The sequence below is a fragment of the Triticum urartu genome, chromosome 1 (genome assembly GCF_003073215.2).
Source record: "Triticum urartu cultivar G1812 chromosome 1, Tu2.1, whole genome shotgun sequence".
Lineage (NCBI taxonomy): Eukaryota > Viridiplantae > Streptophyta > Magnoliopsida > Poales > Poaceae > Triticum > Triticum urartu.
In genome coordinates, this window is record NC_053022.1 from 14,492,950 (window position 1) to 14,504,715 (window position 11,766).

The window sequence follows — 11,766 nt, forward strand, 5'->3', positions numbered from 1 at the left end:
TCCTCGCGTTGCCTCTTCTAATCCTACCCGCCTCTGTACATGCAGATGAAATGGTGCTCTAGTCCAGGTGAGATTATGCTCTAATGGCAACGTCGAGCAAGCTGCAGCGACGGCGGCTCTGGCAGGGCTGCATCGGATGGAGGGAAGAATGACACGAGGAGACAAATCCAGCACGCATGACGACGGATCCAGCTGTTGGGAAACGTTGCATGAAAAACAAAAAAAAACGCACACGCAATGATCTATCCATGGGGATGCATATCAACGAAGGGGAGAGTGTGTCTACGTACCCTCGTAGACCGTAAGCGAAAGCGTTTAACAACGCGGTTGATGTAGTCGAACTTCTTCATGCTCCAACCGATCAAGTACCGAACGCACGGCACCTTCGTGCTTCCCAGTTGGGTACATGTGGGTCGGCCCAAGTAGCTCATTTCAGGTTTTGAGAAGGTTATATAACCTTCCCAAACCCGCAAAAAAAACCTGTATTATTTTATTTATTTCGATTTTTTCTCTTTTTCTTTTTCATTTTCTTTATCTCTTAATTTCTTTTTTTTCATTGTTTCATTCCAAATTTTAATAATATTTTCGGAAATCTGGGAACTTTTTTTGTCAAAACAGTGAACTTTTTTCAAATCCGGATGAACATTTTTTTAGTTCAAAATTTGTTCATCAAACTCTAAAAATGTTCATATTTTTTGAAATTTCGAACATCCTTTTAATTTTTGAGATGTTTGTTTTACAAATTCACGAACATGTTTTGTAACCGTGAACAGTTTTCATAACCATCGACATTTTTTTCAAATTATGAACATTTTAAAATTATTGAAAACTTCTCACAAGCATTTTTTAGATTTGCAAACATTTTTTGAAAATTGTGAACATTTAATAAAATAATGAACATTGTTCTTGAAATCACAAATATTTTTTGAAGTGAGCATATATCATTTTACGAACATTTTTTTAAACCATGAATATTTGGTGAATACGCGAGCAATTGTTTCACAATTTGCAACTTTTTTGAATTCCGAAATATTTCTGAAAAGGGAAAACTGAAAATATAAAAAGGAAAAAAGCAAAGGGGCTTCCCGCCACGCACATGGGCCGGCCCATGAGGGTGCGCGTGGAGCTGGGTTGTACGCACTTCCCTTGTTTTAGGCACGCTGGTTGACATATAGGAGGTCCCTCGGAAAAGTCAGACGAGCAAGAAATAAATTGCATTCTATCACGCATAGGCATTCTCTAGGACCCCTACAGAAAAATCTAGGGATTCTTTTCAGAAATTAAGGGGGCATACAGTCGGGGCTCACACAAGTCGTGATGTGGCGACGACTCGTAGACACCCCCCCCCCCCCCCCCCCCCCCCCCCCCCCCCCCCCCCCCCCCCCCGCGCGGCCCCCGCGTCGTCCGCTTCGGGCGACTCGGGCGGCGGCTAAGGTTTCCCCGTCACGCCGCCGCTCCCTCACCCTCCCTTCCTCGCCGCCACCTGAGAAAGCCGCCGGATCCGCTCGCGCGGCCGCCCGTGATGGCGGCGGCGAGGCCTCGGCCGCTCCTTTCCTCAAGGAGGACCTCGGATCTGGGGCGGCGGCCCTTCTTGGCGAGGCGGCGGCGCCTTTCGGCCGGCGTCGTTCGCGGGGTGCTCTGACCGGCGGCCTCGACCACGCGGGTGGTAAGATGACGGCGGGTGGCAGCGGTGGCGCGAAGGTCTTCCCCTCCTCGTCAGATCTGAGGGTGGCTCCTTTCCCCTGTCTCCCTCGTCTCCGCCGCTTCTCGCCAGCCTCCTCCCGAGCACCGGTATGATGTGGGTGGGTGTTTGGTGGTCTGGTTCTGGGCCGCGGGAAACCGTTGGCCGGCTTGGCCGGCCTGGCAGCATCGACGTCCCCGACGCAGTCTCCTCCTTGGAGGTGCTGCAGAGGTCCTTCCCCTTTCCACCCCTGTTCCTCCTCCTGGGTGAAAGCCCAAAATCCGGCTTGGATTGGGCGGCGACGGCGCGCTGTGCGTCGTGTCTTCCTTGGGGGCGCCGCCTGGGGAGGGTTGCGCTCAGGTGAGGGGTTCAAGGTCGGAGCTTGGGTGGCTTGGGTGGTTCGGTGACGGCGGTGTCATGAGGTTCTCCTCGTTGGCCTGCCGGTTTACTTGATGCCTCTGCTGCCTTTCTTCAGTAGCTGCACCTGGTGGTTTTCCTGCAGCTCTCCGGCGTTCTAGGTTGTGGTGATGCGGCAGTCACGGAGTGCTTGAATGTTCAAGTGTTGGTGTGCTGCGGCTGCTCCAGGACCCGAAGCTGGCACATCCCCTGCTCTAGGGTGAGCGTCTCTCAAGTCCGCCGGGTACGGCGCCTTGCGAGCCATGGCGAGAGGGAAGGGTCCCTCTGCGGCGAGAGAGACGGCGGATGTGTGATGTCTTTCTACTCGGGCGTTGGTCGGGCTCACTTGCCACACTCTGTTGCAAGCAGGTCCTCGTCGTGCTCGTGTGTGCCTCACCCCTAGATGGCTGTTTGGCTGTAGTCTTCGGCTAGGACAAGCTTCGAGCTTTGTTTTCTTGTATTCTTTTTGAGCTTGTGCGACTCGTTGAGTTGTAAGCCTCCTAGAGTGTCCTCTTATATCATTTGGTCGTGGGGGTTTGTGTGTGTTTGTATTTCGTGGCCGGTTGATGGCTTTGTTAATTCAAAGCCGAGCTCTCCGCAAGCCTTCGTTCTAAAAAAAAAACAAGTCGTGATGTGTGGTCAATCCAAACCATCCACTCCGGATGCTCTAGCCTCCCGCTCGAACTTCTGCAGTGCAAGAGTACCCTAATTCTCAATTCTATGATTAGTGTGAAAGTTATTCTTTCAGGCTTCCTAATTTTTCAATTTTCTTTAAATTTTCTTATGTTGAATTTGTATCGAGGTCTGTTTCTATTAATAACATACATTTATACTGCTATTTTTTTTTACATTTATACGTCAATTTCTATATGTTCAACAAGCTATACTAGAGATTACAAAACAAATACATTGTTGCATGAAAATTTATGTCCATGATTAAGTGGTGCATCAGCACCCGCACCATCCATTGTTATTTTTGTTGTTTTTGGTAGTCTAAGGTTGACTGATATAATCAACATACATATGTATTGTAGAACGCATGTACATACATTCATACACATATGTACACACATACATGCGCACACGCACACATACATACATACATACATACATACATACATACATAGGGCATATATATACAGTAGCATTATTGCCCTGACTATTCTACATAGGTATTCAAAAGTCAAATTTTCATAAGCACAATAGTAGCATTTAAAACATGTTTGGAGAGAAGACGACACAACTTCCATAGGACTTGCCCCGACCTTCCCTGTTGTCGATGGTGGTGATGGGGAGACAGCAAGCAGCAACATTTTGAGATGGTAGTTTCTTTCTTCCGGGTGCCATTATCATCAGATCTGGGTAATTTCAGCACTTGAGTGCCATGGAACTGCAGTCTCGGTGTAAATTGAGCATCTTCACTGTTATATATATCACCACAGACAGTCAGCGCTGCTGAAAATTCTGTTTCTGTTTCAGCAGCCGGAGCTAGCACTATTGCAAACCCTGAATCCTCCACTCAAACGCACACATTACTTGGCAGGAAATCACATACGACACCAAATTCCAGAGTTGGCTGCCACCCGGATGAACAATAAACAAGTAATATAACAAACTGTCTGGAAACGATTCAGATACATACATGATCAGGCTTCCATCCCAGATACATTCAGATATGACTGAAACGAATCCTTGACCAGCACGAATGGAAATATCAACGATTTACTTCTCATAGATGATCTTCCAACAAAAAAAAGGAGGAAAGAAAAACTGCTTGTAGTTGTAGATACTGCACACAAATGAAAATACGGCAGTACGCCTAGCTTGCCTTGGATTGTTAGGAGTGATTGACCTTTGAAGCTCGATCAGACGTTCTTCACCACGGCTAGATTTGGGTTCTTGGCGAGCTCGGTCCTCACATATGCCAATTCGGAACCTGTGTAGCCACCTTCAAGGCTTCAAGCACAACTTCCTTTAAGCTGGCAAGAGATGGTAGCCCTGAAAAGAAACCCCTCTCGATGTATGTATGTCGTACCAAACTTGAGCACCTCAAGCTTCGGGGTTTTTCCTTGTTCAAACTTGACGGACTTGGAGCCTTTCATCGAGTCCCATGCTCAGCTCCAGTACCACCAGGCTCGGGAACGTCCCCTGATGGAAATTGAGATGGGCCCGTTTTTTTTTCCAGAACGAAGGCTCCAGAGGAGCCCGGCTTTGAATTAACAAAGCCATCAACCGGCCAGGATAACAATGCAAGATTACAACCACAGAGCACACAAAGAAAAATAACAGAAAAACGGCGAAAGGTACAGAGACGCCGGGGGACAGCTCACAATGCTCACATACAACAAGCTAGAGATAAGACAAAGAGCAAATGCTTGAAGATGCCAGCGACCTCTTGCACGCACAAAGCCAAGGAGGAGGCGACAGCCGGCTCAGGAGAGGGAAACAACGACAAAACAAGGCATGCCGTTGCCAATAACTCCAGGACTTGAAGAAGACGCAGCCTACCAGATCCATCATCAAAGAAGGCCCCTGTCTCCTTGCCCGGCTCGAGGGCGCCGCACCGTTGAATGATGGACATGTTCACCCTAGAACCTGGATGGCTGGTATCGAAGGAAGCCACAGGAGCGGAACCAGGCAATCCCCGCTTGCCGCCGTCGACTCACCTAGAGCAACCAAACGCCAAAGACCAGAGCTCTGGCACGAAAGAGGGTGAGCAGCCAGGATGAACACGCCCTCCGCCCACACCGCAACAAAGCCCACATCCCATCCTTGCTCCCCAAAACAGCGCCTTCAAGAAGGTTACGGCGCCAGAGGCGTCGCCGCCATCCAATAGAGTTGAGGTGTTAACCCGGGAGACAAGGGGGACGGGGGTGGGGAACAGGACCTGACCGACGCCTCCAGGAAGGTGAGCGGCGCCCGTGGGCGTCGCCGCTGTCACAGCCGGCAAGGCTGTCAGGGTTTCCCCCGGTCCTGCATCCCGGCACCCGCTCCCACCCGACGAAAACCGGAGCCGCACGACGGAGCAGGCCGGATCTGGGGGATGAGCTCGCTGGAGAGGTGTAGGAGTGGAGAAGGCCAGATCTGACGCCGCCACAGCGCCCTGGCCCGCGTCCTCCAGTGGATTCGCCGTCCGCACGGCCGAGATCCGACGGCCTGCGCCCGCGCCACCAGATGTCGAAAGCTGGGACGCCTCACCAGCCGGGGCCGCCGCCCCGGAACCCAGGGCCCCCCGCGAGCGAGGCGGGGCAGCGAGGGCCCCGCCGCCACCTTCATCAGCAGCGCGTGGGCTTGCCTGACGGCTGCTTCAAGCGGCAGCGAGGGGAGATCTAGGAGGGGAGGGAGACGGCGCGGCTAGGGTTTCGCCCCTCGGGCCGCCCGAGCGGGGCGACGCGAGGGAGGGGGGGGGCAATCCCGGTCGATGGGCCCATTTACCCTCGAGTGACTTCTTCAACAGATGCAGGAATGCGAGATTTGGTAGTTCCCCAAGGACTTGTATGGCAGCATTGTGCTCCGTTATCCTGGAACTCCGCAGCTTCAGCTTCATCAGATTCTTGAGCCCCTGGTCCATTCCAGCAGTTTGACCAGGTTGCCGTACATCTTGAGGCTCTACAGTGTCTCTCGAAACGAGAACTTTCATTCCAAGCAGCCACTCTCTGTCGATAAAAAAAGCATTGCGAGACAAGTTACAAAAAACAAGCATCATTCATGCACAAATAAAACAACCATGGATCTGTTCATTCCGATAATATACTTAGTTCACTAAATCCGTTGAATATGCATGGTGGGTGACACTTTGCTGTTCCTATTTCATTCTCTGTCGCATAACTTGAATTGGAAATGCATAAATTGCAGTCACTCTCGGTCACTTTGGATAAATTGCAGCAGCAGCGCAGTGATCGGAACTTTGTGGCGAGAGGAAGAGGAGCTTCTGTTGTGTCTCTCTGGAGAGGAGCGACCTCTCTTATATAGGCACAGGAGAAGGACGCGAAGATGCTGCGGCGGGAGGTGAAGCAACGAAGGGAGACGAAGCGAACAGGCAGCGGCCGAACAGGCGCACCGTTCGAATTCAGTGTCCACTACAGAAAACGTTTCAACTCCCACGTGACCTTTCGTATACCCGTCGTGCGTGGCAAAAAAATTTAGACATCGGCTCGGCTCATTCCCGCAACCCGCGGCGGGGCGGGCGGCGGAGGAGGAGCGCGTGTGGATGTTCCTCTTGTTCTCATGCTCATACATGTGGGGAAAGAACTTCCTTTATAAAAAGGTCCAACTCTCTCTAAACTAGCAATGTGGTACTAAACTTTTATACTACCTCTTGCCTTGCATGAATGGGCTACGTGGGCCTTTAGGATTTATTAGAAATTTCTAAAACTGCTATTGAGCTAGGTCTAAAATAAACAAAATTCCAGCAGCGTGAATCCTAATAGGAATCACTGATCAAGAGGAATCATACCTTTAATCTATGGGCCATCAACGCAATCTCCTTGGTGGGGCAATTCATCGAACATCTTCTGGGCGCAGTGATGCAGGCGGCTGAACTGAGAAGGGTGCAGTCATGTGTAACAGTGTAAGGTCCTTGTTGGAGAAGATGAGGATGCTTGGGGAGGCGGCCATGACAGGAGACGTGTGGAAGGAGCGACGCGAAGAGGCCCGGCGGGTGCACGGGAGGGCCGGCTATGGCTGGCTGACTGAGGAGAGGGGTAGAGCAAGAAGTCTGGCGAGAGGAGCGACCAACGTTGGGTGGTGGATGGCAAAGCCGAACAGCGGCGACATGCCTGGCTTGCGGCAACGAGCCCATGAGGCCATGACCATGGCGTGGTGGTGCGAGTCTGCGTTCGAGTGCGTGCGTAGAGGGAGCCGCGGGAGGTAGGAGAAGATGAACGGGAAAACGATGGCGCGGAGGACGACGGCGCGCTCCGGCTGGCGTGAAGCGGTAGGAGAGGTCTTGAGGTGTTGGATCAAGGATGGACGGCTGAATCTGAAGTACTGACAAAGCTGTACGCTGCCTGTTAACTGAATATATAAGATCAGGTGTCGATTTCTTCAGACCAGTGCCTGACACAGCGCCTCTCCGGCCTTGCTCACATCAATTTCATGATGTTTTTCCATGACGCGAGGGATGAAGATGTGGAGGATGCTTTCAAGAGCATGGCCGATGCGCGCCCCGACCGCATTGAAAATTCAGAGACTTGAAGGTCTCATGAATTGTGCACGAGTTCAGGCAATTTCTTTTTCAGCATTCATAAAAGGGATGCCATATAGACTGGATTTTGATCCTATTTCAATACTGCCATAGTTAGTGACAGCAGGCTGATGGCAACGTTCTATGCTTTGTGTTGAATCACCTTAATTTGGCTCCAGTATTACCATGGACATGGAACTGCAGTCTCGGTGTTATATATACATCACCGCAGATAGTCGGTGTTGCTCAAAATTTGTTTCTGATTCAAGCAGCCAGAGTGCACTATTGCAAACCCGGAATCCTCCGCCGAGCACACACATATTGGCAGGAGAGAATAAATCAAGACACATAGGGAGACCCACATATATACGAGAAGAAAAGATTACGCCAAACACAAGTTGGCTGCCATCCCAGATGAACAATAACAAGTATAGCAAACAGGCTGGAAACGATTCAGATGCAGACATGAACAAGCTGTACATAATTACAGGAGATATGTGACTATGAAACAATCATCAACAGTAGTCCTAACTTGCCTTGGATTGCTGGGCGTGCTTGACTTCTGAAGCTCGATCAGACACACTTCACTACAGGTCGGTTTGGGTTCTTGGCGAGCTCGGCCCTCAGGTGTGCCATGTCATGAAAGAAACATTCTAGCACAACTTCCTTGAGGCTGGCGAGAGATGGTAGACCCAAAACGGAACTACTGTGCATGTAGACAGCACTAACATCAAACTTGAGCACCTCAAGGTTCAGGGCTGCTCCTTGTTCAAACTTGACGGACTTGAGCCTTTCATCGAGTCCCATGCTCAGCTCCAGCACCACCAGGCTTGGGAACGTCCCCTGCTGGAAACAAAGACGGACCTCTTCACCCTCGATTGACTTCTTCAACAGATGCAAGAACGCCAGATTGGGTAGATTCCCAAGGACTTGTATGGCAGCATCGTGATCCGTTATCCTGGAGCTCCGCAGCTTTAGCTTCACCAGATTCTTAAGCCCCTGGACCCATTCCGGCAGTTTGACAAGGTTGCCATACAGCTTGAGCCACATAAACCTGGCTCCCCCTCTGACCGTATCAATAATGACTCCAGGCGGCTCAGACCAACAACTGCAGAACACAGCTCTTGTCCATTTTCCTTATTGACGCCGGTCACTCCCAACTTGCGCAGACGAACGAGCCGCTTTATCTCCTTTACAACATCCTTTCCCCGTCGCCCAATGTTCACAACGCCCAGTGTGCGCAGGGCTTCCAGTTTCCTCATTCCTCTTGGCACTAGAACACCATTTAGTTCCATGCGCATCCACACAGCAGGGAAAATGGAGCAGCACAACAAAGTACACATAGCTCGGCGGCTCATGTCAATATCATCCTGAGACCGTATACACAAATAACAAGATGCCACCATCAAGAAAAGTAAATAGCATGGCCGGCTCTTCAGTACCTCTGGGAAATCCTCTCCCACTTCAAATGAGGCATCCTCATTCTTTGACATTATCCCAGCACGAAGATTGTTTAGCTTGCGAAGCTTGATGATTGTATTTGGCAGCATCATTATTTTGGTACCTCTAATGTCTAGTGTCTCAAGCTGTCTCAGGTTACCCAATGAATCTGGAAGGTGAACAATATGTAAACATCCTCTTAGAGAAATGTATCTTAGGTGAAGAAAGTTCCCAATATGTTTAAGGTGATGACCATGTAGACCGGTTGCGTCTTCCAGGTCCAGCACTCGTAGCAACCTCATCTTGTCAGAAAGAAAAAATGACTTCCACTCTCCGAAACATGTGCTTGACCATAGACGGGTCATGTCCACTATGCTCTCAAACTCAGTCTTATTTCTTTTCCAGTTGCTGCTTATAGCCAGATGGCGCACCGTGGCCTGGCTATTTGAGCTGCAACCTTCCTCAAGTGTAAAGACAAGATTTTCTTCCATGGACTTTGAGACACCAATTTCACCGATAAGATCATGGACTTGGCAGGAATCTATTCCTTTTGTACTTTGAATTGATTGTCGAGATGGTAGGATCATACTCCTGCTTATAAGTTCCATGAAGTAGTCGTCCGCTATTTCCTCTGCAGATCTGCCGTGCACCTCCCTTGAATAACCCTATGCACTTCACCTACGTGCCAAACGTCCGCGACCAACCTTGTAGTCTTCAGGAAAGATGGGCATATATAGGAAACATGACTTGAGGTGATAAGGTAAACTATCATAGCTTCTCATAAGTACAGTCCTTATAGTCCCAAGCTCTGAATTCATCTCCAACTCGGCGCTGATATGATCATTCAATTTCCTCCATTCCAAAGAGGTTTTTGGTTGGCTAGCCAAGAAGCCACCCACGGTGACTATTGCAAGAGGGAGCCGGCCACACTTCTTCAAGATCAGTTCTGCCTGTTCAACCAACTTAGGATATTGTGTATTCAAATCTATAGTCTCCTTGAATACCTAAAATTCATGTGATGAAGTTATTTAGTACTGTGAAAATTAGATAAGGATTGGAGAGATATTTTAACATACTTAATGAAATATGTGGACCTAGAGATTCATCAATTTCTACACAAATTATTCATTATGTATTTTGTGATATGAAACAGAGCAACTATAGAAATGCAAGATGGCTGGTGGGTCCATAGGTGGACCAGTGACTAATCAGTTTGATTTGATGGGAGTGATTGGGATTTGCAAATCATGAAGACATTTGCTTCCTAGTTGTTCAAACTGACGGACCAACTGGACCAACCAAATGGTAACCATATATGTGGTTGCACGACACATAACTAATTTATAGAATAATAATGCTGGGAGTCATGAAATACAACGATGTTTTTTGCGGCCAAAAAAAGAAAAATTACACCTAATGCTCCAGCAGCAGTACAAATATATATAAGAGAATGAAACAAGGAGCCGTATCTTATTTCTCAGGCATGGATTGGAAGACCTTATATATATCCATCAGGTTTGCATGTTAACGACCGGAGAGAATAGAGATGCAGCACCTGCACAAACATTTACTCCCTCCGTCCCATAATATAAGAACAGTTTTGACACTAGTGTAGTGTTAAAAACGTTCTTATATTTTGGAACAGAGGTAGTACAAGATAGTTATCGGTCTGCGTCATCAGCGTGGGTGACATGGGCGGCCTCCCGATCCACTTTTTCAGCGAGCCTCTCCCCAAGCGTCCCCTGTTAGATCCACTGGATCGGGGTAGGCTAGATCATCCGGTAAACCTACCTTCACTTTGGGTTGATGAACTCGAGCCAGAGGCCATCGTGGTGAGATGGCCACGACGGCAATGACAGAGAGATGGTGGCGGCGGTGGAGCTTCCCGTCGTATCGCGCTAACCCTAGATCTGTAGGGATGTAGGTGGGGTTCTGGACGCACGGTAAATCTCTTGTTCCGTGCGGCCGACTCTCCCACCCCTTTATATAGCGCGGCGACAGGGGCCCACCAACCATGGTTTGGTTGGGCGCCCCCGATCAGGGCGCGGGTCAAGGGCCCGTCGAGCCGTTGGACTCGATCGGGAGGAGATCAACCTAACATTCTTCCCCTTGATCTCAACTTTACTTTTAACCTTATACTTTCTAGTTTATTTGTTTCGTCACATGTTGGTACATAGAGCATGTTTCATCGTCACAACTTAATTGCCGATAGAATGATACAGCTACAACATACGTTTTGTTTAGAAACAAATTCTGTTCCTTTTGGGCCTATCCAGGAATCATAAGGCTTTCCCTTAAACCCATGCCGGCTAAGCGTTCCTTGAACACATTGGGTGGTAAGCCTTTCGTTAATTAGCGGATCCGCAAGCATATCCTTTGTCCTTATATGCTTGAGACTTATAGTTTGATCCTAGATTTTATTTTTCACAACATAATACCTTATCTCTATTGTTTTGGCAGCATTACTCGACTTGTTGTTGTGAGCATAGAATACCGCGGGTTGGTTGTCGCAGAACATCTTTAGTGATTTGTGAATACAATCTACCACTTTCAAGTCGGGTGCAAATTTCTTTAGCCATATCGCCTGCCCCATGGCTTCGAAGCATGCTATGAATTCTGCATACATCGTGGATGATGCAACTATTGACTGTTTGGAGCTTTTCCACGAAATAGCTCCCCCAGCGAGAGTGAAGACGTATCCTGACGTGGATTTTCTATCATCTCTGTCCCCCGCAAAATCTGCGTCTGAATACCCTTTTATCTCTAGGGAATCACTTCTCCTGTATATTAGCATGTAGTCCTTCGTGCCTTGCGCATAACGCAATGCTTTCTTTACCATCTTCCAGTGCTCCATGCCTGGATTATCTTGATATCTACCGAGTATCCCGGTGATAAAAGCTAAGTCAGGGCGAGTGCACACTTGTGCATACTGTAAGCTGCCAACTGCCGAAGCATATGGTACTGCTTTCATTTGATCGATCTCGTACTGGTTCTTGGGACATTGGAATTTCCCAAAACTATCGCCCTTGACTATAGTAGCAGGTGTGGCTTTACTCGCATGCAT

General features: G+C 48.8%; 1 pseudogene; it reads right to left on the reverse strand.

Moving 5' to 3' along the window:
- Positions 1–3,942: 3,942 nt before the first annotated feature.
- Positions 3,943–11,556, reverse strand: LOC125532545 (annotated as a pseudogene).
- Positions 11,557–11,766: the final 210 nt, after the last annotated feature.